Source organism: Salvelinus alpinus, chromosome 5 (genome assembly GCF_045679555.1).
Source record: "Salvelinus alpinus chromosome 5, SLU_Salpinus.1, whole genome shotgun sequence".
NCBI classification, from domain to species: Eukaryota; Metazoa; Chordata; class Actinopteri; order Salmoniformes; family Salmonidae; genus Salvelinus; species Salvelinus alpinus.
This window is the reverse complement of record NC_092090.1, coordinates 37,275,533-37,302,524: the sequence shown is the minus strand read 5'-3', so window position 1 is coordinate 37,302,524 and position 26,992 is coordinate 37,275,533. Positions and strand designations below refer to the sequence as shown.

Here is a 26,992-nt window from a genome sequence, read left to right as displayed (position 1 = left end):
TTGTGGTCGAGGCACAGTTGCTAAAGTGGTGGAAGGTTCCCCTGCTTGTTAAAACAAAGCTGGCCCTGGATTTCTGGGTCAGCTAGGCAGTAATTCCCCTGACTGCTGCTGGGCTTGGAGCGCTGCTCTGTTGGTGTTAGGTGCTGGGCTACTAGTCTCCACAGGACCTAGCTAGGAACTAGGCTTCCCCCAATCAGCAGCCTCCCTGCAACAGCCCCAGGAGCCCTGACCACTGTATCAAAGACCAGAGTGATGTCATGAAGGAAAAAGAACAGATGACAACACAAGAAGGCTTCTGTCTGCAAACAGATGCAGGCAGCACAGAGACTAGGACAGTGTTTGCAAGGTGTGTAATCACACATGCACTCACACAGAAAACCTTGCTGGGTGAAAGGTCTGTGTTTTTAGGAAGCTGTGGTGTACGGGCGGCTGGGCAGGCGGAATCCGAAGGCCTAGAGGTTTTTGGTGCCATGTCTCCCCTCTGTAGAGCGTCCAGGGAGAGTGCTGCTAAGGCGGGAGAGATGAATTTCATGTCCAATTATACCAACGCTGGGATAAAAGGCAGCCATTGTTTTAATTCCTGCCCCCGCTCTGAAAATGTGCTGCTTAAGCATGTTCCTCTGTGGCTCGGCCTCCATTTGTCTTCTTTAACCCTTTCTCTGGCTGGCTGGGGGGGAACAAAGGAGGCCTCAGAGGGACCCCAGCCACACCCACACCCCAGCCACACAGCTGCCCTGCCCCTGTCCCTGGGTGGAGAGGCCACAGAGCACAGCCCGCTGCTGCCCTGTACTAACACACCGCACACAGCCCAGACGCCGACACCTCACTGGATACACTGGCAGAGAGAGGGAGGGGAGAAGAGACGAGAGGAGAAACTCTTGTTCCAGGTATGTGTGTGTGTGGGTTTGTGTGTATGGGGACTGATAGCTAGTGTGACACTTGGGCATTGGATGACACTATTTCTTATGAGTGATGTTCACCAGGGCATATAACTCACTGACACATTGGGGTTTCTCATTTCATAACAGTTAATGGACTAAAGTTATTTTTTGAGCACTGAACAGAATTAGATCATGCCTTTTAAAAAGGGCAAAGTTAAATGGTTACTGCATGGTGGGTGCCCTTTTGCCAGTGACTAGGGTCCTAGTGGTGTGGTGGAGGGGAGCAGGCCACAGATATGGAGGGAAGTGTGTGTGTGTGTGTGTGTGTGTGTGTGTGTGTGTGTGTGTGTGTGTGTGTGTGTGTGTGTGTGTGTGTGTGTGTGTGTGTGTGTGTGTGTGTGTGTGTGTGTGTGTGTGTGTGTGTGTGTGTGTGTGTGTGTGTGTGTGTGTGTGTGTGTGTGTGTGTGTGTGCGGAGGAGGCTGAGAAGGAGAACAAACAGGGCTGACGGTGTGGATTAGCCCCTGCTGTAAATCTGCCTCAGTCACAGATGGCAGGCCCTTGATCACTGGTCTGTGACGGCTTGGCTCTCATCGCAGGAGGAAATCCCTGTCTGTGAGGTGGCTGGGAGGGAGGCTGGGGCCGGGCCCGTCAGAGCAGCCTCCACTCATTGTCTCCAGTCTCTCAGGACACAGGGGCCTGCCTGGCCAGTCAGCGGTTTAGAAGCAGTCAGAGGGGGGGTATAGAGGGGTGACGGGTGGGCTGGATAGTGACACTGCAGTAGCCATGGTAAACACCCCACCAGCAGAGCTTGCTACTCAGGTCTCTAACCAGGAAGCGCAGTAACAAGAGCCTGGCCGGCACATCCCAGTGGGTGTGGCTTAGCGAGTGGGCAGAGGAGCATGCAGGCTGTTTGCATGGGCAAATGGAAATGAGGCCAAAGGATGCGTGGAATTACTGCATACTGGCGGAATCCAATTTGAAACCCGCTGCTTGTTTCACTAAAAGGGGTGCGCTTCCAGGGTCACACACTTAATAGCAAGCCCTGTCCTGACAACAGAGGCATCCCTCTTATCCCCACGCGCCTCTTTCCCTTTCCGTCTCATACATAATTCTATGATCCCAAAAAAGCTGGCAAAGAGCTTCATGCCCCAAAATATATTCTAATAAGGCAAATGCAGGATCCTCACTCATCTTCTGGGGCCCCCAGCTCTCTGGCAGCCCTTACGGAGGCTCTGGGACAGCCGACAGGATATGTCAACAGTGGGGGGGAAATGGTGGGCTTTCAAACCATCCTCACCTAAACTGGGCTGGAATATCTCACGCTCATGCAGTATAGAAGCCAGGTCCTCTCCCTTCCTCTCACCCCCTGCCTGTCTATAGCCCCTGAGAGCTGCACATTATCTGGGCTTGGTGCTTTACCTTCTCCAGCTCCCACAGTGTTCCTGAAAGAGCGGGTCCTGTGGCGGGGCTGTGAGAGCAGAGCCTGGCCACGCTCCGATGGCGTTGCGGGGGCGGCATGCAGCACAGCTCCCTCCCACAGACGGGAGGAGCACAGGAGACGGACAGCAGCCATCCCTGGAATGTCCTCCTTTTTTCATGCTTGTTAAAATGCTACCTAAACCTTCCCAGAAACAGGATATTGTAGCCCCTAACCACCAGACACTTCTTCCACGCCATATTATGTCCAATCTGAAATTGACTTTGCTGTATGCTGTTTTAATAAAGGCTGTTATTGCGGTGATGCAGAGTGGAGATGAGGTCTGGGTGAGGAGGGTTATTAGGGTGAGGAGGGGCCCCTGTAGGGCCCGGGGCCCAGTGCCCAGTCTGGCTCCTGTCAGACGGCTGGCCTCTAATCCAGGACCCAGGGGCACTGAGAGCAGAGGAAATTGTTTGCTGTCCGCAGAACGTGGCAGGAATTTCATAAATACATTAACTTTCATTTTTTTTAAACAAAAAAACTAGCCTTTTATTATTAAAAAAGCTGAAATAATGACTTTATAGACATTCCAGTTGTGCACATTACGCAGTCGCACTCATATGGCCCTGCTGTCCAAACTCACACAAGTAGGTATTTTCTTTCCCCCTGGTTTATAGATGGCCTCTGTATAAATTCCACTGCTGGCTCATCCTGCAATAGCAAATTGACCAGAAAGCCACAATCCTATTTTGGGATAGACTATGAATCAAAACGTCCTGTGTCCATAATCATTCTTCCTGCGTTTCATGACTGTACCCCAGAGCACTAAGCACTGGGCTGGATGGCACTGACCACTGGCTGCACTGCCTCAGCCTCTCTCTGCCTGGCAGGTGAACAGACTGGCCCACTGTGTGTCTGTCAGTCAACCCAATAGATGGCCTATGCAGTAGAGCACCAGGCTTTAGGGGGAAGAGAGAAACAGAGAGGGATAGTGAGAGGAGGCCAAATGAAGGGTGAACTCAGAAACTACAAAGATATTTTATTCCTAAACAAAGTTTGGACAAAATATACTCAGTCTACTTTTCAGCTTGAACTTTAAACATAAAAACCTTTTTGCATAATGAGCCTTCTACATAGATACACTAGGCCCTATTGAGTTTGTTCACTATGTGTGCTGTGCTCTGTGTGTGCTTTTCAGCATCAGGGATGGCACATGGGTGTAAACCTGAGCTGGATTTTATGTTGCACATACTCATAAATAAGTGCACACATAGGTGTCCACACACACAGAGTTAGCGGGTGTGTGGGTGAGAGAGGCCCTCGCTCCCTGTCATCGAGCCCGTTTTCAGGCCTTTATTTCAGCCGCCGCCAAGGTGCGTCGCCGTCAGCAGAGAGGAGACAGGCAGCGCATTATAATATTGGTTTCCCTCGCTCCCGTCATTACCAGACGCTCTCCTTGAAAGCTGATCCAAAAGATAGACAGTCCATCAGGAGACAGTCTTCTTATTTGTACTTACTAACCGTGTTAATGAGTTCCATTTCCAGGCCCTGAGGCTTTGCTGCTGCATATCTGAGCAGAGGTGGGGAGCAGCGGTTTAGGGTGCTGGGTTGCACACTGTTGGAGATGAGGGGTCTGTGGGGTGGGGGGTATGCAGTAGCCCTGCTTGCCCACCTGTCACTCAGCGAGAGAGTGACCACAGACTCTCTTGTGGGCCTGTCAGTCTGGCTTGAGGGCATGGAGGACTGCTGGCTCTGTGGTTGCAGAAAGGGGAACTGAGAATAGATGCGCTGACGTACAGAGAATGGCTCTGATGGGTTTGATTAAACCAGCAGCAACAGTGTCAGACAGGAAGCATAAGAGGAGGAGAGGAAAAGCCTCTGAGACGGAAGTGAGTACATTTTATAATTTCTTTGAAAATACCTTGTGTACTATATGAGTTTTTAGTGACTAGGTTATTTTTGAGTTTAGTCAAGGTGAGTGTTTCTAGGATTCTACTGCAGCGTCTTTGCAGATGTGCAACATGGCTGGCTGTTGTTCCACTAGTGCAGACAGCGGCTTGGCAGCCATCTTGGTTTATTTAGAGGAAATGCTGTAATGTAAGTGTATCACAGTCACTTCCCCAGTGTGACTCATTTCACTGGCTCTGTAATCACACTACACCAATAACGCCAAGTGTTCCATATAAATCCCATCCAGTCAAAGCTCTGTTTTAGGGCAATCCTGGACAGCACACATAGGCACATCCATAAATCCATCACAGCCTAACATTTGATCGCTATACGATACGTCTGTAATGTGGCTACCTCTCCTGCCGATCACTAGCACTTGTAACTTTTCATTTGACATAAGCAGATAAGTTTTCTTTGTAGCTTACTTGGACTTCCCCCAAGACACACATTTTGATCTCACGCCCAGTAGGCCCTTGTTCGGATACATTTGCTATTGATTGCACTGTTTGTTTATGTCAGGTATTCTGGGAACAAGAGCCAATAAATTCTTAAACGCCGTTAGATCGCTTTATTTGTTGCTATGTTTTGGTGTTGCGAGACCAAGCAGTTCACTCACTGTCAGAATCAAGGCAGCTCAATTTGACCATAGGCAACATGAGAGAGTGGAGAAGTGGAGAAGTTTGGGAAGTTTAGAATGGAGGCAGGGAAAGCTTTATTTAGTCTTTTTTAATAAGGCCTGTTTGTCCCCCCAGAGAGCACTGGCAGATCAAAGGCCATGATCTTTGCTCTGGATGAGTTCAGTCTCAGCTCAGCAGCCCTGACTCTCCCAGCTTCTCCCAGCCTGACAGCAGAACAAAACCAGGGAGTAAAGAATGCCCTCTCCAGCAGCCAACCTGCCCTCACACTGAAGGCTCCATTACAATAAAGGCAGATGAAACAAACACTGGCTGAAAGCAAGAGATGATTCATTATCTGCCCCGTGATAGATGTGAATGACTGGCGGAGAGAACCACTGTAGTGTCTGAATGTGTGTGTGTTTCTTACTCACCATACCCTCTCTCTCTCTCTCTCTCTCTCTCTCTCTCTCTCTCTCTCTCTCTCTCTCTCTCTCTCTCTCTCTCTCTCTCTCTCTCTCTCTCTCTCTCTCTCTCTCTCTCTCTCTCTCTCTCTCTCTCTCTCTCTCTCTCTCTCTCTCTCTCTCTCTCTCTCACACACACAGACACACACTTTCATACACACACATACAGCGTTGTGTGTGTGCGTTGGCGTCAGAGCCTTGTGCTGTCTGTCCCTCCACCTCATCAATTAAAAGCAGCCAGGCAGATGGCAGTGATGAGAGAGGAGCAGGAATAATTCAATAGTGAACCCTGCTAACCTTTACCTGTGGGCCTGCACTCCTGCCATTGATTCAGCCTGCGTCTGATTATTCTCTAGGGAGGGAGGGTATGGATGAGTGAGGAGAAAAGTACATGGGGAAATATGAGAGAGAGAGAGAGTCCAGGTTTGTTATGGTGGTGACATCAGTACACTCTATCAGCGGTCCGTAGGGGGGAGCAGGTGTTTGGCTCGGCTCGGGCTGTCTCCTGTTACCCCCGGCAACCATCATCACCTTTCCCCCCACAGGGATAGGCTGGGTATCAACAGTACAGAGACAGGGATTCTCACACTGTCCCCCCGGCCTCAAAGGACCACTCTGGCCTCACCTATACACCACCCACACTGGGCAGGCTATTGATCACAGCACACCTTCAGCTCCTGGCCCAGTGTCTGCATACTGCAGGGGAATCTCCCTCCCCGCTTCAAACAAAGTGTTAACATTGGCCCTAATAGAGGATGAATGTTTAGATGCAGAGTGTTGAGGGGTAGTGTGGTGGTGCTCTGTGGCTGCTGATTGGACAGCCGTTTCCGTGTGAAGGCCTGTTTGTTAAAGAAGGGCTGAAGTCTGGATTTGGAAGTCAGTTATGCCCATGGCCTGGGCTGGGTGGAAGTCTGGCTGACTCTATTTAACCAGATGTGAGGCCCTTTTTCTGCACAGTGACGATCCAAGACAAGATGGTATTTGTTTTTGACAAACTGGGACATTCCTGCTGTTTGACTGGGCTAGATTTATGGCGTCCCTCCTGATCCGGTGGAAGGCATAGCCCTCACACTGTCTCTTTGTCTGGTTGGGCCCGCTGCCTTGTCACTGCTATTTTATTTGCTGCTACTAGACAGAGTCCCCCACAAGCCTGTTTAGATGGGCCAGAGGAGTCCGCCCTGGCCCACTGATGGATGGTATTTAAAGTGCAAAAACTCCCAGAAAAATGACTATTGCGTATTATTTTAGCGCAGTGTTTGGGCGCGGGCCCCTCAGACAGGGCGGGTCGGTGGAGAGGAGATTCACCAGTCATTAGAGCAGAAGCACTGCATCAAAGACATAGCTCCCATCTGAGGGATTATATCTGCTTCTTAAACGTGTTGTATTATGTGTCTTGGCCATCCTCTCGACCTGGTGTCTGTTTACATTACAGTATGCAGGGCACAGCCACTGAGACAAAGGCCTGCCTCTCAAACACTACCCAGAATGAATACGGCCAAGAAGACAAGTGTGTTTCTCTCTGTTGTGTCACTCATTGGTTTCAGATTAAAGCTCTGCATTTCCTCGTGAAATAGTGCCTCATTTATACTCATGATTAGAAATAAACTACTCAGATAAAATCATGGGCAGATCTGTTTTCTGAATTTCCTATTGTCTTTGTTTCACACATTGCCTATAAAACGGTTACTGCATATGCAATCATTGCCTGTTGATTTCCAATCCCTGCAGCAGTTTATACGGGCTTTTTCCTTTTGTATTGTTCTGGGATTTTTGGCATGGTTATTTGTTGAGCCCTCAGAGTTCTGTAAAGCATATTCTTTCATTTAAAAATGAATTTGGAAGACATAAAGATGGGAGAGAGAGAGGAAAATATGTTGGAAGACAGCAGAAAAACCACCCTGACCAATCTGAACCATTAAGATGAATAATCCACTGTTAAGAAACCAAGCAAAGGTCAATTTTCACGCTACCTGCTCAGTAAGCATACAGGAGAGCCCGGCGTATCGAGTCAATTCAGCCACGCTGCACAGTCAAGAGGGAAGGACACGCAATTCAGGCCCACTTTAGAGTTGTGCCGCTATGTTAGACCAAGTGCTGCTATAAAAAGATTTTTGCCTCGCTCACTCAGGCTGATGGTCTCATGCACTTGTTTTTGAAGTTTTAATGCTCTCCCTGCCGTGATACATGTCGACTTGGATGGCCAGTTTAGAAATAATTTATTAACTTGGACCCAAAAAAGACAACATTTGCCTTTATATAAGTCCTTGGTCTGAGATTCAGAATGCACAACAACAGCCTTACTCAGAGTCATAAGGTACAGGATAAACCCGCAGCATCCAGAGAGAGTCTGGGCCTTTAGCCAGTGTGCCCACAGCCGGTGTCAATGCAGGTGAGAGCAACCTCTGTCTATTCAGGAGCAGGTTAGACAGTGCTGTAACACGTTGATGATGATGTAGATGCAGAGAGAGAGAGAGAGAGCAGAGAGGTCAGTGTGCAGCAGGAAGCATAGCCCAGTGCACCAGACAGGCTAAAGGCCTCTCCTCTCCCCAGGCCACATAGCCCTCTGTAGGGGATGGAGCTGGTGCTGCTCCCCTGTGTGACTCTTAATAGAAATGGAGAGGGATTACACTGAAGCGTCTATGGTCTGTGGTCATCTGAATTTTAAAACAGGGACTAATAGTGTCTGAGAAGGGTGGCCTGGCACTCAGGGAGTAGTATTAACTTCCAGGTCCTTGTCACTCTTCCCTGTTCCCTTAATGAACCACGGATAGTGAACTGTGTTGGAAATAACAGGCAAGTCAATGGCTATTAAACAGCCAGCACACACAGTTAAAATAACTAGACTAGAGAAACCCTGCTGTAGAGAGATGGAAGTGGCTAACCCCAAGCAAGAGCAGCCCTTTTGTTTGGAGATAATATGTACACATCTGCTACAGTTTGGGAGCTAGATAATGTATTTAGTTCCTGTTGGGCTGTGTGAAATATCACTTCAGAGGACCTGGTGAGAAAAAAGTAATGATTATGGGGTGTGTTTTGGAAATGAGTGTCTCTCTCATGTATATGTTGAATATCTCAGGCACGTGGGAAGGTTGAGACGGGGCACATATTTGGGGGCGAGAAGCAGAATGGCGTTACAGCGGCGGTGTCTGAATGGACGGTGCAGGTCACTGTCAATCAGCCAGACGGAGTGCTAATCTGCCGTTTGTTTGGTTTCCTCTGGTCCTGTGTCAACGGGGCCCAATATGGCAGGGCGAATTAGGAAAAATGGCCCGTGTTTTTGTCATGTAAAACGGGGCGAGAAAATCTAATTGGGTGGGGGAGAGAGAACGATGTCTCCTTTGTTTAAGGGCCTTCCGCAGTCACTTTCCAGGCCACATTGTGAGTGGCCCACAATAGCATTAATGTGTGCTCCTGGCCTGAGCTCTTCCTTTCTGTGGCTCTCTGTGCAGTCAGCTCCTGTCCGTTCCACTCTGTCTCCACGCTTCACCTCCACGCTCCAACAGCGCTGAGGACGGGGCACAGAGACCCCTCCACCACTACTACTCTTTTCCCAATCCAATATACCCCCCCACCCCCACCACAGCCCTTACCCTGCCTGCCTGCCCCGTTTTCTTATTCCAGCCCATTAAAAAAAAGAAATGGAGAAAAGGCTAATTCTTTCCCTTCTTTGTCTGCCCTCCGTTTCCCGCCTCCGGAAAAGTATCTTTACATTTCCTGGTGCATGTTATCTGATTTCAAGAATTCAGTCATTCAATGAGACATTATTGGAATTGATTGCTCAGTAAGTTAAGAGTCAGTACTTGCCATGAGGGGTGACCAAATTCACGATGAAAGATTTGTGTCTTCATCAAAAAGAAGAAAATACTTTAAATTCCTAACATCATGAGAATACTGGACAGTGACTCATTTGATTGAGAGGCTGCTTGTGATACATTACGACTTAGAAGTTGTTACTTCAGCTTACCTGCCAATACAATATATTAGTGTTCATAGTTCATTGGAATGTTTCTCTGTTGTAGTGTAGAGGGCAGAAACATTTGTAGTTGTTGTATCTAATCGACCCAAACTGTTGGGTGACATTGTATCTGATTGTCAACAGGCAGGTTTGGAGTGCACCCCTGCACTTACTGTGATTTCTCTCAAGTGTGATGGTGGTTAGTCTTCTTTCATCTAAAGATAGGAACCGTCTTTAAATTAGCACTTGAGCCTCACTACAAAGAAGTGCACTTAACGCTTATGTGAGCCCCAATACAAATCCCTGGTGATTGGTGACTGTCTACCTTTTTCATTTTGTTGCATTATCATATTCTAAAGCACTAGACAAATCTAATAGCAAAAAATAATAATGATGATAAAATCTGTGTTAATATAATATTTCTTTATACAAAAGCATAGTGCATAGAGCTGGGGGCAGGCAGACATGTGAGCTTGGTGAGTGGCACCACCCCCAACCCTGTCCATGTGCAAATTGAATAACGACTAACCTCGTCATATTTAGTGCACTATTAATGGCCCTGTGCCTTGTGAAGGTGTAATCATGCGTGATAAAAACCGGGCTGAAGTTACTAAGCTACGAGCTATCTTGTGTGCATTAAAGTGTCCTTTTTTTGTTGCAAAGGTCATTCATAACTTGGTCGCACCGTTGATGTACAGTGAGAGATATTGATTGATTAATGCATAAAGTGCTCGGAATCCATTTGGCTCTGTGAAAGGGAATGGGAGAGAAGACTTGCTCTCTCTCTCTCTCTCTCTCTCTCTCTCTCTCTCTCTCTCTCTCTCTCTCTCTCTCTCTCTCTCTCTCTCTCTCTCTCTCTCTCTCTCTCTCTCTCTCTCTCTCTCTCTCTCTTTCTCTCTCTCTCTCTCTCTCTCTCTCTCTTTCTCTCTCTCTCTCTCTCCCCCCCTCTCTCTCTCCCTCACTCACTCTCTATATTTTCACCTCTCCACCCATTGTTCGAAGGGCATCATTTTTCGCCGGCTAAGTTTAAGGGACAAAAGCCCCCGATTCTGCCAAGTAATGCATTCAAAGGAACATTGATTCTCATCAGTGTCAGTTGAATTACTCTCAAAGGCTTGACAAGGAGTTGCTCTTATATTATCCTGTCTCTTCTCCTGCCCCCAAAAGAATGTGTAGCTGCAAGGAGAGTTAGCTAACAGTCTACCCCATCTCTAAGAACACAAGAAGATAATGTTTTATCTCCAAGTACAGAAAAGTTTTATTCTCTTTTTACTCTGAACTTTTCTGCAATGTTAGCTCATTTAGTTAGATGGTGGATAGCCTGGCACAGTCAAGTTCTCTCTCTCTGCCGATCCTCATTGTGATCATTGTGCCTTCCATTCATATGCAGTGTACCAATCATTGGTCATGTGAGGTTAGTATTGGTGATGTCACAGGGTGTATTTTGCTGGGTTTAACCCTACCACGCTGTGTCTCCATTGTCCGTGCCTAGATTGATTCTTGGAGGACATGGATATGCTCCCCTCCGAACTCTGCGTGCCTCCTAAGGAGGTTTTGAAGAGCCTTTGAGGGCAGGGTCAGAGGGTCAGTACCTTAGTGCTCCGTGACAAGGAAGAGGAGCCCTTTATCCCTGAGGCCCCCGGCGGGGAGCCCTATGAAAGGGGCCTGAGAGACGGCCGTTCCCCTAGAAACATGGGGCCGCATTAGGGATTCGAAACAGAGTGTGCCATCCTCTGCACCTTTCATCTCCACCGGGGTCTGCTCCATTAGGATCTTTTATCTTTGTGCTGATGGCTGCTGCTGATAATGGGGCTGCCGAGAAAAGCCCCAAAAAGTAACACACAGCCCTCCTCCTCCTATAAGTGGAATAGCACATCCATCCATCCTCCGTGTACAGATTAGTCCATGCTGAATAAGCCATATGGTTATGAGAATGTGTTGGGGTGTATTTTTTTTAAATGAGAGAATACTACACAGCATTGTGAATGTTATTTGCTGTGGCGTGCTGTGTTGCTAATGGTTTGTGGCCTGACCGCAGTGGCAGCCATCGCTGCAACGAGAGCACTGGTGTCAGCTGCCTTAACACTCTACAGCCACCCCCCGTAACCCCAACCCCTCCCGCTGAACAACTGTGACGCCCCCCTCCCTTCTCCATATTGCTGACAACGGATGGTGTTTGAATGATGATTCATTTTTCAACAACCAATAAGATATGCAGTGTGTGTATACATTTGAGCTATTTAGCATCTGGTTTTGTATTCAGGGATGTTGTCTAGGTCTGTCTGGCAATGCAAAAAAGCTATATATGATCGGCCATCGCCTCGTAGGTGGAGGTATGGAGAGATATTTGAATTAGTCTGCTAATGCTTCTGTAGAATTGCATTAATGCCTTTCTGTGGTATCATAAGCATCTTGAAAAAAGTTGCTTTTGGGGAAGAAAACACAATCGCATAAATGGTATAGTTATTCATGCAGGGCAATGTTTTTCAAATGTTATAGTAATTATGAGAAATACTCTTGCTTTCCCCTAAATAGCCACGGTGAAGCAAATCTCATTTCCAAGGCAAAGCGGGAAGGAACACACTGAATAATCATTGTGTTTAATGCTCTAGTCACAATCCCAGGTTTTATGATGGTTTTCTAATGATTTTCTAATGATGTTAAATATTAGTAGAGAGAAAAGCCATAATTTGAACGCAGCAGTCGTTTTGTCAACGCTCTATCAGGACACCCGATTGCAACTGCAATGAATATTGGGCAGGGAATGAGATTTAAGGGCCAACCCTTTTGTTGTTTTATTTTGTCGACTCCCTGTCCGCCATAAATTCTCATCGCCGAGCTCTTGAAGCTAGTGCCGTCACCCACGCTCCCCAGGTGGGAATATGATTCAGCGCAGGGGCCATTTCATTCAGGGCCACTGTCCGTCCACCGCAGTCATTCGTAAAAAACGCTGGAGCAGTCCCTGTGGAGAAAACAGTCCAGTGGACTCCTGGGAAATAAAAAAGCAGAGGAAGAGAGAGAAGGAGAAAATGAAGGGAAAAATGTCAGGGAGAGAAGAAGGGGGGAAATGCTTCGAATGGCTATCAAACGAAATACAGAAAGCTCAGTCCCTGATGAGTGACAATGTAGAGCAAAATATGTATTGGAGACAAAGGCTTTGTCTCCTTCCTGGGCCTCTTCAATGAATTACACTGCCCCCCCCATAGCTTTTTAATTAAATGGCTGCAGCTCCATCTCTCTATCCGTAGCTCCCCATTACAGAGGCTAGATAAGGGATTGCTATCTGTAGCATGTTAAGAAAGGCTGCTGGGCAGCGAAGCCTCATGAAATTTGTCACAAGATCTAATTTTCCTCATTGCCAGACGTGATGCTTATAATTGATATGGAGGCAGTAGTAATTTATTGGCCGTCTGCAATTATTATCGCCTACGAACGGCGGAATGTGACTGCAATTTAGTTGGTGGTGGTGGGGGGGGGGGGGCAGTAGGTACGTGTGTGTGGTAGTGGTGGGGGGAATGTAGTTTCAGGTTGTGGTGCAGATTTCTTTATTTTTTTGTATCTTGGTGTGTGTGTGTCCAACCGTCATGATCACTTCAGGATGCAAATTGATGGTGGCCCCGTATCATAAACAATATGTGGCCTCTAATGCCTGTGTGAGGAGCCGAGGTCACCACGCCAGCTGGACTTTCACACTCAGCCGGGGGGTGGGAGGGCCTGGGGGTGGGGCTGGTGCTGCAATGCTTTGTCCACTTCCATCTCTCTCAAGTCCACATTTATTTTGTCTCTTGATCTGCTCTGTTTTTTTTTCCTGGTATAATGATGATCATGCGAGAGCTGGGATTGTTAAAAATGTAGTCATTTGAATACTGAAGAGGTTCAGGGACTCACACTCCATCAGGGGGAAATGCAATCAAGCATTTATTATTATATTTTTAATCAAATTGTGAATTTATTTACCTCATTACCTTTCGCTGGCAGATTCAGAAAAATATAGGGACACACACAGTCTGTACCCAGAGGGAGATTTGTCAGTACAATCTGAAATAACATGAGAAATCAATCACAGGCTTTTGGAAGCCTTTACTTGTTTAATGCACGTCGGCGCTGTGTTCCGATTTTAAACCACCTCCCAAGTTCATTAATTTCCCTGTCCTGGTCATAACATGAAATAAATAAATCTTCAGTTTTCCAATGCAGCCCGACGAGGCGCTGCATTGAAAACATGCACTCATTAACACAGAAATATCATTAGTGATATGAAGGCAGCACTTTAGTTTAAAAATGAGGCAGCTCAATGCCCTCTATGTGCAATGTGGGTCACGTGAACTGTCTGGGCTGAGGACAATGTGCTACTGAAGGTGTTGTCCACTCATTAGCAACGCCACAGTGGCCGGTCGCTTCCCTGGTGTGTGTGAGTGGGTGTCTGCTTGTCTCTCTGTGTATTCATGTGTCTAGCGTTAACCCATGTTCATGTATGCAGTGTGCATACTGTGCAGGTGGAGGCATTAGAAAATGGGAAATATGACCTCTGAAAAAGCAGGACAGCTCTGCAAAAGGCTAGCTAGTGGATCAGAAATGAATGAGATTAGATGGCTGCTTCCCTGCTTGTTTTCCAGAACCTAATAAACTGATGTGGAAGGTATTGTTTGAACCCCATGTGGTTTATAACTGTATATGTACATACACTAGCTAGCATTTTGATGTGTGCTTTTTATTCAGTTTGGCATGTGATGCTACCATGGGAAGAATGTTACCTACATGCCTCCAGTCTTTATCACTCTTTGACTGCTCATGTATAATATTGCTGTCACCAGCGCCCACTACAGAGCATGCTCATTGTGTTCAGGAAGAGGGATCCTGTTTGTTTTGTCTACCTGCCCACCTGTTGTGCTGTTGCAAAATTAGACTTTCAAATCAAGAAGCCAGTGGGAGACAGAGTTTTCTCTCTGCCTTTCATAATCATACCTGTTTACTCTTCAGGGAGTCATCTGGATATTTTTCTTAAATGCCCTCCTCTAAACGACCAGCGTCTTTAATAAAGCAGACAGGCAGGCAGAGCAGCCATTACACTAATATCTGGGATGTGAATCATGCAGGAGAGAATTGAGAGATGGAGGCAATGGAGGAACACCGGGGAGGAGGAGGAGGGGGCCTACTGCGCCCTTCATGCTATTATCTTTATGGCATAGCAAAACATGCTTCAGGCAATCAGCATGAAATTGTTAATTGCTCAGCCCACTTCTGTGTTGCTCTGGGGACAGGGACTGAGAGAGCCTTCAGGAGGACTCGGATCCAGCTAGCGTGGGGTGCCCGACTAACTGCCTGCACATCTGGCCTCAGCATAGGACACAGCAATAACACTGTCAAACAAACAGCCAGCCCCTCCCTCTCTCCCTGACCTTCACAGCATTCATAAAGTGGAAATGCAGTTACCAGAGGCACCTTTTAATATCTGTACTACAGTCTAGAAATATATTTTAGCCAACAGTTTAGTACAAATGTATGTTCCTGTCGCATTTATATACAGTAGTATACTCCTCAGTGATGTTGAGTTATCTCACTAACGTTGCTACAAGGTTGTTTGAAAGACAGTTAAGACAAGGTTTTAGGCAGTGATGTTAAAACTGGTCAAAAGGTTTCTTCTACCCTGAAAAAGCCCTTAAACACTATAACCTCTGCCTTTAGTATGGAAAGGCAAAAAGTCAACTTTAAACAGGAAAAACGTTCGAGCCTGTTTAGCCTGTGCGTGGGTGCAGTCAAGCATGTGTCTTGGATGAGTATATGTGGATGCAGGCCAGGGCATTGTTGGATGTGCCTTTCGGGGTGAGGTGTTTTGATCAGGCAGTCATGGATGTGATGGAGGAGTCTGGCAGATAGCAGCCAGATAGGAGAGAATGAGCCCTGGCTGTACCCATAACAAATGGAGGCCTTTGTTTTTTAACAAGACTCAAGGGGGGTGATTGCGCCCCTCCGCTCCATGCGTGGTCATCATAGAGTGCAGTGATGGTCCAACATGATCCTCAGCATCCCCCACACCCCCCTCTGAGTGCTCTGACTCCCCACACCCTCACCCTGCTACATGCACAGTCAGTACCCACGGCCCCTCCTTCTCCCGGGCTATCATCTTGGTTTTTAAGTTAGATGGAGCGTCATATTAATACGGCCTGTCATGCGCACTGATCGTCTTAGGCGTGGAGGAGGATGAGCCCTCTCAAGGTGTTGTCTTCAAATAGGATTTCTGCGAGTGAGACATCCTCGTTGGGCGGTATCCCCCTCAGAGCAGCCACTTTCTTACAGAATGATCTGTTATTAAGCAAATGAAGTGCTGCGGGCCCAACGTTAAATCCCTCCACTTTGTCATGGTGTGCTTTCAGTTATCACACCCTGCTCCCTCATTCATCGCTCATGTTCTCCCCGACTCTGCCCACGTTTTACTTGGGCGACACTACACTGGCATAGTAGTATTTAAAGTCGTCCATCCCTGTGGAACAGCCATGACAGAGAAGAGGATTCTAAGTGCTAATCAATGAGTCTTAAAAAGCTACATTGATCTCAATTTAAAAAAGGAAGTTTGAAACGAAACAGGCGGTTTAGCCAGTCAAAGCAGACTTATACAGTTAAAGAACAGGGGCTGAGTGCAGTTTGCTGTGATCTGCTTGAGAGTATCAAGGGACGGGTGTTTGAGATGTGCCACTTGCCATGGTGTGTATGGCAGATAATCCGATTTGAATTTCCTCAGCTGTCTGCGAGGAGTGTGGAGAGTCAGTGAGTAGTGGAATCTCCTGTAGTGTTTCCCATTTTGAATCAGTCTGTTTTCATCCACTGGAATCTTCTAGCTTCCTGTTGTTGCAGGGAGAGCAGGGGGACTTTTGACTTCTACGCCCCCAACACTGGTGTGTTACTGAACTCAAACCAGACGTCTACACTCCGCTCTGCCTCCCCAAGTGCTCCGCCACACCTCCGCCCAGTCGATTGAACGTGCGCCTCTCAACTTAAGCAATCATTTGAAAATCTCTTTATAAAGTCTGTCTTGGTCGTCCAGAGGCCGAGGAGAATTGGGGGCGGGGGGGGGGGGGGGGCGAGGGGAATGTCAGCTGCTAGGCAGGAATTGATTGCATTAATTGATATGCCAATATGTAAGCTTGTTACATCCACCATTGCGTAGGATGATGGCTAACAAGTCCTGCTGATCAATGGAACCAATAAAGGCTTCATCCGTTAATGAGCAATGTGGTAATTGATGTTATCCCTAAACCAATTAGAGCAGGCAGTGCAGCTACTGGTAAGCACAGCCAGTGGCCCTACCGGTTTATCTCTTTTTTTGTACTTCCCTCCCTGAAATCCTCTCTTCGTCAGTCTCTGTTGCTGTTGGATTAGATGTGACTGCATTCTGGTCTATTCTGTTGACTGATTGGAGTTTGTTTGGACTTTTAGGTTTCTTCCCCTACCTGACAGTTTATCTGTATTGTAAGGGGCCTTATTTCCTGTGTTTCATTTTCTGTCATTTATATAGTGCTACTTCCTGTCCTCGAACCGGACTACTCCCTTTGTGCAGGAAGTGTTGCTTTACAGACATTGTTTTCTGATAATGTCACCCATCTTACCTAGCAGGCAGTGGGTGCTAGGCTAAGAGGGTTGGTGCAGTCACAGTGTGGTATCTATCTCTACAGAATGTCTCCCCCAGTGAACAGAGCCCAGCTGTGAGCGCCTGCCTCTTTGAACAGCTGGAAGCAAGTGAGAGGCTGCGCAGCGACAAGCCCAAGCACTCAATAAAATGACCTCTGATAGACACGCAGTCTGTACAGGAAATACAACACGCTTATAAATCAATACTATTGTTTTCACGTTGAAGAGCAGGACTAGTCCTGCCTGGAATCCATTACCTCACTTATCAGAGAACAACGTTTCAACAGAGAAAATGTTTTCTCCCTCCCTTTCTCCCTCCACATTCTTGACTGATGTGAACAAAGTACTTTTTTCCTCATTCCAGAGCAGGGTTATTACTACAGGAGCTGATATTGAAGATAGGGTGACACCTGGTAAATCTAATTGAAGACTTGGAAACAAAAGAAAGCGAGGAAAGAAGACTGATGGTGATGGTGTTTGGTCAGTCGTTGCTCCTAAGCCCTGGTGTCTGAGTAAGTAGCTGAGTAAATGTGGCTTTTCTCTCAGTGAGAGTACTAACATGGTGACTTGGCCCACTGTAATTGTTTTTCATAAATTATGGAGGCTGGTCTTAAATATGTATTTGTTTGCTGTTGCAAGGCCTATCAGGAATTGTATGATACACGTTAAATGTGTGATGTCTTGCATGGTTAAGTAATGTCAGGAGACAGTGAGTCATTTCTCCTTTCTCACTCATCAAACAGCTCCTAACTGAAAGCTGATATGAACAGGTGAAACTGATAACACACTGAGGAAATCTACTCAGACTGTTCCTGAAACTACTTGAACTAAGTGTAAGATGATTAGTTTGGACAATATATTTTCACCAGAATCCAGTTTATTTAGTGTGTGTTGTGGAAGTGGAGAAAGACCCATCTGTCTCTCTGCCTGTTAGCCAGAGCCGTAATCGTTGCTTACAGCAAGGCAGGCTAAATAAACAGTAAGTAAGTTGTCTTGGGTAGAAGAAAGTCAATGCAACTGCAACTTGCTCATGCCTTTGCTCTGAATGGTTCTGTATTGACCACTCAGGACCCCCGAGAACTGCCTAATTGAAAATTAATATTGAATCAATGCCGCGGGCCATTTGCATATTGATTATAAGCATCCAGGAAGGCACCAAGTATGTGTGGGATCAATAGGGCCTTCTGCAGCGGGCCCGGCGTACTACATCACATGGCAGCTGCCTGCTCCGGAGGTTAATGACTGGCGCTTGTTAAGGAGCTCCTGTCAGGTGGAATCCAGCCGCAGGGGTCTCCCTGCCAAACCCAACCCTGGCAGCAGGCGGGGGTGGAGGGTAGAGAAGGAGGAGTGAGGGGGGTCTGGGCACCTTGTCTGCAGTGTTTGGAGGTGAGATGGAGCTACATTCTGCTCTTGTATTGAAGCCTGTATAGACTGAGGCTACTTGCAGGATGGTAAAGCATCACTGCTGCATCACCCACTGAGAAGGGTAGATGTGTTTTTTTTCCAGAGAGTAGACTCTTGGGTAAATCTTAAAAGTTGTCATGCAGGCAGACATCCACTCTCGTGTTGGTATTGTTGTTTATCACGTTGATATGTACTTCCTGTTTAGAGTTGAATACCATACGACAAACAGCAGGCATTATGGAATATGTTTTTGTGATCTTTTTTTGGGGTAATAGATTCGTCCGCCAAGATTTCTCAATAAAAATAGCATAGTTACCTCCTCCAGAGATGATTGTGTTGAACAGAAAATATTATCATTATTATCATTACTCCTAACGATTCAGGAGTTTTTGTTGCCATAGTGGTTTTAAGTGCTGTTAGTTTGGAACTAAGCTGCCTAATTTGAAAATAATCGTTGTATTTTGTATTTGTTTGTGGAGTTAATAAAAGAAAATACCACCGTAGGCTTTTTGTGCCCTAACATTGAACTCTGACCATTTAAAAACTCAGCAATAGCTCGTAAAATAGCACAGCCATGTGCCCGCCTGTGAGCCAGGGAAAAAAAGACAGAGGGGGGGCAGGACGTTGTGGGATCAGAGATAACTTGGACTTTCTCCATCTCCCGAAGAGAGCGAAAACAATATTAGGTAGATCAAACGTGTCCTTTTTAATTTGAGATGAAACTTTCACAGCATTAGGAGACAAAGGAGAACCAGAATCCTCCACTTTAAGGCACAGATTAAGATTTAACACATGCATTCCTCTCCCAAACTTCCCATAATGGGTTCCACATGTTGGAGAGGGAAAGACGTGAGAGGCGGGAGGTGGGAGGCGGGAGAGAGAGAGAGGCAAACGGGTAGCGCGAGAAAAAGACAGTGAGACGGGGAGAGAGCAAGAGAGAGAGTGAGAGAGAGCCCTTGGCACAGCCTTTCCAGCTACCGTTCCATCAACCCACCTCCACAGGTGACAGCAACACACCCTCCTGCTCAAACTCGATTGGCCGGTTTAGTGGCCAGTTCAGCCACAATAATGGAAGTCTGTGAAACTGTCCGACTCTCTTAACCCACAGGAGACAGGAGACCTGAGGTTGAAGCACATATGAGAGCTGCTTATCCTTCAGTCTATGAAGACAGGGCCATGAATTAATGCCAGTGTGCAGCCTGTCTCCATATGCCCCCCCCTCTGCCCCCTCCGCCCCCTGCACTGGGAGTTGGGGTCTGGGAGCAGAGAACAGAGCACCTGGCACAGGGAACCAGCCTGCATCTGATAGCTTCATTACAGGCCTTTTCATTGACTTGGCTGCACTGAACTGATGAACTGAGGCAGTAGACAAGAGCACATAATTGGAAGAAATGAATTCTTATCACAGCCTTCTCAGGAGGCTGCTGGTCCTGGCTGGAGCCATATGAGGAGAGGCTTGGGCTGGATGGATGGAGGGAAGGGACGGCGTAGGAGGGAGGCCCAGGCCTTATGAAGCCAGGGCCTAGATTTGAACTGAAGGCCACAATATTTTGGAATGGAAAAGAGGGAAAGCACCCCAAATCCACAGAGGTCCTTATTTATTGTGGGCGGTGTGTTGCTTCGGCTTAGTGATTAGTGTTTCATTTCTCTTGAAAACTGACACACGGTTCAGAATATTTTTCAGTAGTTTATTCAACGGGCCTCAGGAGAGAAGCCTCTGCTAGTTAAGAGTTCCTTCACTGGTGTCCTCATCAGCTATCACCCAAATGGTGCCTCTGGGATGAATAATTTATGCCCTACCTGCCCGACTCTCCTCAACGAGCCCTTTTGCTAATTAAAGAGAAGGGTGTTCTGCAGCAGGGACAATAACAACAACAAACAACAACAGCGCTAACAGCTAAAGCTATATGCATACCAAGCCACAAGGAATGTGGGGGCACCTAGCCTAGCGGAGGCGAGCGGTGTACCACAGGACCAATTTAGCGGTGCAGGCCGTGGCCTCAGAGGGCCAGGGCAGGGGGTTGTTAATCCCTGGCCATGCCTGGGAGAGACCAGGGACTAACGAAGGCTCTGGCCCACCCTCTCATTTCCATGCATGTGTGCACAGTCAGCACTAAACGGAGGAGCGAGGAGGAGGGAACACGCTGGCTAACCTTTCATTTCACAAATGCTGCTGATGTGATCCTGAGACCATTAGGCTAACAGTTTCCTCTGAAAGTTAGAAAGTAATATTAAATTATGTGGCAGTGCATCCCTCATAATGTTCTCCACACTGCATAAATTAATAAGCCTATTTAGCAGAGCCCGCTGATGGGCCGAGCGCACAGCACTGTCTGTGCTACTCCGCTGTCCCCTCCTCCTCCTCCTCCCCCTCCATCCCCTCCCCTCCGCTGCTCATACCTGTTCACTCGGCACAAAATGGATGCCGCCAAGCCATTTAATTGGCCTCCATTTTAGTATCCAAGGGCGTTGGGAATGGCTCTTTAATAATGTCTCCTTTCCCGTAGTAGTGCACTTCTTAACTGTGGTTGTGTAGTGTATGTTTCTAACTACAGTATTAAACCTGTAGCTCACCCCAGTGATAGAGAGTCATTGTTCTGGTCTGTACTGAGAGAATGCTGTCCTGGGCTCAGTGATGGACATGACAGAGTCAGGAGGTGAGGGGCTGTAACGTGGAGGAGTAAATACTACATGAACAGGGTCAGAGGTATTTTTGCTTTTGGTTATTGTAAAGCAGCTGTTCCATGTTCTGGCCATGTCGGTGTGATCACTCACTGCTCTGCTCCTTCCTCTCCTCTCCCCTCGCCGAGCCGAGGAGCCAAAGATAACTCACTGAGTAGCTGTGTGTGACTGTAATCACTTCAATTCCCCTCCTCAGGAGAGCATCGCCTCAGTCAGCAACCCAGCTCTGCACCACCACCAGATCTCAGCCCCCTTTCACTCTGTTATGACACGTGCATGAGGAATCAAAGGGGTCCTGAATACACAATGACACAATTCCACTTAGCATGAACACAGACCGTCTGGGAAACCCTGGTCTTGGACTACAGGAAGTAGTTGTCTTAGGTGACAGCAGGCCGTGACAGTAACTTAGCCCGTGTAAATTACAACAAACTACTGTAAAATGTGTAGGGTTTGGGAGTCTCAGTTAAGAATTAAGTCTCAATTGGAGTCTGTTAAAAGCCAGATGGTGAGCAAGGGTAAAATTGAAAAGAAATTAAGTGTGTTCACTTGACACGTGACCCAAGCTGGTGTAGCTGAATGCAGCTGAACCGGCTGTGGAACTGCAGTCAGTTTACATTATGAGGACTTCCAGAGGAAATGCACCGAGATGGAGGATGAAAAGAGAGAGAGAGGGTTCGGATGGGAGGGCAAGGGAAATGTGGAGGCCAAATTCTGCCTACTTTGACAAGATTATCTTTTCAGGGCATTTTTGAGTCTCTCTTCTTTCTCAGATGAGCTTGCGCCCATACAGCAAATTGGTTAACTGATGAGTTTCAGATTACTACAGGCTGATAAGAGATTGGATGGATATACTGTTCAGATTAAACAGATAAATAGATTGACTGATAGATGAGTTGGTGCATTGCATCCCTTCCTCTGGCTCCTAGTCCCTTTTGTAATTAAGGTTTTAAGGTGTGTGCATAATCAAATAAATAAATAGTGTAAGAATTATGTGATAATGAATTAACTTTTACAGCCTCAGAAACCCGGATCCGGGAGCACCCCCCACCCCCCACACACTGATTAGCATAGATAGCATAGCTTCAGAAGTAGATAGTAGCATCTAAATATCATTAAATCACAAGTCCAAGACACCAGATGAAAGATACAGATCTTGTGAATAAAGCCACCATTTCAGATTTTTAAAATGTTTTACAGGGAAGACAAAATATGTAAATCTATTAGCTAAACACGTTAGCAAAATACACCACTATTCTAACTCCATCAGTTTCTTACTCCTTCAGGTGCTATCACCAATTCGGCTCAACTAAGATATTGATAGCCAATAACCTATAAAAAAAACCATCAGATGACAGTCTGATAACATATTCATGGTATAGGATAGTTTTTGTTAGAAAAAAGTGCATATTTCAGGTAGAAATCACAGTTTACAATTGCACCGACCATCACAAATCCACTAGAATTACTAGATAGAGCAACGTGTATGACCAATTTACTCATCATAAAACATTTCATAAAAATAGACAAAGCATAGCAATGGAAAGACCCAGTTCTTGTGATTTCAGACCATATTTCAGATTTTCTAAGCGTTTTTCAGCGAAAACACAATAAATCGATAAGTTAGCATACTACATGTTCCAACGTTACCAGAGCATCGATTCCAGCCAAAGAGCGCTATAACGCAACCACCGCCAAAAGATATTAATTTTTTCACTAACCTTCTCAGAATTCTTCCGATGACACTCCTGTAACATCATTTTACAACATACATATACAGTTTGTTCGAAAAGGTGCATATTTAGCCATACAAAACCGTGGTTACACAATGAAAATACTAGGAAATCAAGCCTCAATATGTCTGACGTCATCTATCAGAGTGATCTAGTTTAATTAAAAGCTAATCATATACTTGACTAAAAAATACAGGGTTGACAGGAATCGAAAGACAAATTAGTTCTTAATGCAACCGCTGATTTACATTTTTAAAATTATCCTTACTTTTCAATACAGGGTTGGCCAAGTGAAGCTATACCAAACAAAATGGCGATGTATGCGTTTAAAATATTTCGACAGAAACACGGTTTATCATATTAAATATTGCTTACTTTGAGCTGATCTTCCATCATATTCTTGGGCAATGTATCCTTTCTATGTTATAAACGTCTTTTGGTCGATAGATGTCCTCTGTCCTTCGAAATGTCCACTAACAACGACCGAGACCGCGAAACGTTCCCAAAGCTAGAAAGTGCACGACAAATAAATTCCTCAGAATCGCACTAAACGGATATAAATTGATATAAAACGGTTAAAATTCACTACATTACGATGTTTTTAACAACTATAACGACTGAAAACATGACCGGAGAAATACTGCTGGTTAGAAAACGATTTGGAACGAGGCAGGTCCGATGGCCTTCACGCTTGAGGCGCACGTTGAGAAAGAGGGGTCTCTGTACATTTTTGTCATTTATAATGGCTGTGAACGTCCCATCGAGTTCATTGAAAACGTGATGACGTACAGACACCCAGAGGAAGACGTAGGTAGTGTCGGTTTCTTCATAGCATTCACTGTGGCCTTATAAACAGACCCCAGATCAGAGGTAAAAATTTCTGAAATCTGAACCCTGTCATGAAAAGTGCTGTAGAAATTGTTCTGTACCACTCAGAGACAAAATTTCAACTCCTATAGAAACTATAGACTGTTTTCTATCCAATAATAACAATAATATGCATATTGTACGATCAAGAATTGAGTACGAGGCAGTTTAATTTGGAAATGTAAAAAAAAAAATAATGCTAACAGCTCCCCCTATTGCCAAAAGGTTAATACATGACAAGAAGTGAAGAAAGCAAGCAGCAGCTAATTGCATGAGATGAGTCTTTTTCATGAGCTTTTTCAGGGGAAATCTCATTATATGCATCACAAACTATAATGCCAGATGAAATCCTGCTTTAGAAATATGTAAATTAGCAAACATTCTGTTGAGGGAAGGAAATCACGAGGGGGTAGCAAAACTACCAACCAGAGTGGAGTGACGACCCCAGTTTCCAAAGAGACAGCTGTAGTCTCAAACACTCTCTGTTTACACTGTGCAGTTAGTAGTGCACTGTACACACGGAGTACTGCCCAGGTCCCTAGGGCTGTGCAGAGACATGCCTGTTTACTCAGTAAAACGTGTCCACCTGTGTTCAGTCCTCTACTGTACCCTGTACCCCTCTGTGTTTCAGACCACCAGTGGTTCAGTCTGCAGGAGTAAGAATAATTTGTATTGATAATTGTTTTTAATTTCACCTTTATTTAACCAGGTAGGCCAGTTGAGAACAAGTTCTCATTTACAACTGCAAACTGGCCAAGATAAAGCAAAGCAGTGTGACAAAAACAACGCAGAGTTACACATGGGATAAACAAATGTGCAGTCAATAACACAATATAAAAATCTGTATACAGTGTGAGCAAATGAAGTAAGGAGGTAAGACAATAAATAGGCCATAGTGGCGAAATAATTACAATTTAGCAATTAACACTGGAGTGATAGATGTGCAGATGAGGATGTGCAAGTAGAAATACTGGTGAGCAAAAGAGCAGAAAAACAAAAACAAATATGGGAGGAGGTAGGTAGGTAGTTGGTTGGATGTGATATTTACAGATGGGCTGTGTACAACTACAGCGATCAGTAAGCTGCTCTGACAGCTGACGCTTAAAGTTAGTGAGGGAGATATGTCTCCAAATTCAGTTATTTTTGCAATTCGTTCCAGTCATTGGCAGCAGAGAACTGGAAGGAAAGGTGGCCAAATGAGGTGTTGGCTTTGGGGATGACCAGTGAAATATACCTGCTGGAGCGCGTGCTACAGGTGGATGTTGCTATGGTGACCAGTGAGCTGAGATAAGGCGGGGCTTTACCTAGCAAAGACTTATAGATGACCTGGAGCCAGTGGGTTTGGCGACAAATATGTAGCGAGGACCAGCTAACGAGAGCATACAAGTCGCAGTGGTGGGTAGTGTATGGGGCTTTGGTGACAAAACAGATGGCACTGTGATAGACTGCATCCAATTTGCTAAGTAGAGTGTTGGAGGCTATTTTGTAAATGAGATCGCCGAAGTCAAGGATCGGTAAGATAGTCAGTTTTATGAGGGTATATTTGGCAGCATGAGTGAAGGAAGCTTTGTTGTGAAATAGGAAGCCGATTCTAGATTTAATTTTGGATTGGAGATGCTTAATATGAGTCTGGAAGGAGAGTTTACAGTCTAGCCAGACACCTAGATATTTATAGTTGTCCACATATTCTAAGTCAGAACCGTCCAGAGTAGTGATGCTAGTCGGGTGGGTGCGGGCAGCGATCGGTTGAAGAGCATGCATTTCGTTTTACTAGCATTTAAGAGCAGTTGGAGGCCTCGGAAGGAGTGTTGTATGGCATTGAAGTTCGTTTGGAGGTTTTTTAACACAGTGTCCAAAGAAGGGCCAGATGTATACAGAATGGTGTCGTCTGCGTAGAGGTGGATCAAAGGATCACCCGCAGCAAGAGTGACATCATTGATATATACAGAGAAAAGAGTCGGCCCGAGAATTGAACCCTGTGGCACCCCAATAGAGACTGCCAGAGGTCCGGACAACAGGCCCTCCGATTTGACACACTGATTTCTGAGAAGTAGTTGGTGAACCAGGCGAGGCAGTCATTTGAGAAACCAAGGCTGTTGAGTCTGCCGATAAGAATACGGTGATTGACAGAGTCGAAAGCCTTGGCCAGGTCGATGAAGATGGCTGCACAGTACTGTCTTTTATCGATGACGGTTATGATATCGTTTTGGACCTTGAGCGTGGCTGAGGTGCACCCGTGACCAGCTCGGGAACCGGATTGCATAGCGGAGAAGGTACGGTGGGATTCGAAATGGTCGGTGATCCGTTTGTTCACTTGGCTTTCGAGGACTTTAGAAAGGCAGGGCAGGATGGATATAGGTCTGTAACAGTTTGGGTCTAGAGTGTCTCCCCCTTTGGAGAGGGGGATGACCGCAGCCGCTTTTCAATCTTTAGGAATCTCAGACGATATGAAAGAGAGGTTGAACAGACTAGTAATAGGGGCTGCAACAATGGCGGCGGATCATTTTAGGAAGAGAGGGTCCAGATTGTCTAGCCCAGCTGATTTGTAGGGATCCAGATTTTGCAGCTCTTTCAGAACATCAGCTGTCTGGATTTGGATGAAGGAGAAGCGGGGGTGGCTTGGGCCAGTTGCTGCAGGGGGTACAGAGCTGTTGGCCGGGGTTGGGGTAGCCAGGTGGAAAGCATGGCCAGCCGTAGAGAAATGCTTATTGAAATTCTCGATTATCGTGGATTTATCGGTGGTGACAGTGTTTCCTAGCCTCAGTGCAGTGGGCAGCTGGGAGGAGGTGCTCTTATTCTCCATGGACTTTACAGTGTCCCAAAACTTTTTGGAATTAGTGCTGCAGGGTGCAAATTTCTGTTTGAAAAAGCTAGCCTTTGCTTTCCTAACTGACTGTGTATATTGGTTCCTAACTTCCCTGAAAAGTTGCATAGCTGCGTAGTTGCATATAGATTCTGGGGGTACATTTGTTTTTGAGATTTGGGTTTAGGATTGATAAATGACTTTTCATGAAGTAATGTATTTGTTTTAGTGGATGATTTCAGAGAGGCAGACGTGAATGGCTCGTTGGAAGCGATGGTAGATGATAGTGACGTGTGGCTCTCAGTGAAAGACTTCACTTAACTGACAGCAGTTTTGTTTAGACAGTACCTATTTACAATCCACGAGCGACAATATGTTGCATATCATTGTTTAATTTTTTTATCAGGTGCTGTGAACACAAGATAAGCGGAGTTGATAAGACCTATCTGTAATAATTGCACTGTTAAACCGAGATGGGTTGATTATGTTGTGCATAATTACTGTGGAAAAAACAGTGTGCCTATTAAGCTGCTCTCGAATGGCAGTAATACAGAAAGCAATCCAATTACCAATAGATTCTCACACTGGAAATAAA

General features: G+C 46.0%; 1 protein-coding gene and 1 long non-coding RNA gene across 3 annotated transcripts in view; both read left to right on the top strand.

Annotated features, from left to right (window-relative positions):
- Positions 1-26,992, top strand: part of LOC139576041 (zinc finger homeobox protein 3-like) — a 173,064-nt gene that overhangs the window by 105,666 nt on the left and 40,406 nt on the right. The gene's annotated exons all lie outside the window — the stretch shown is intronic.
- LOC139576042 (uncharacterized) lies at positions 3,978-5,190 on the top strand. Its single transcript, XR_011675051.1, has 2 exons — positions 3,978-4,188; positions 5,002-5,190. It is a non-coding gene; the product is annotated as an uncharacterized lncRNA (long non-coding RNA).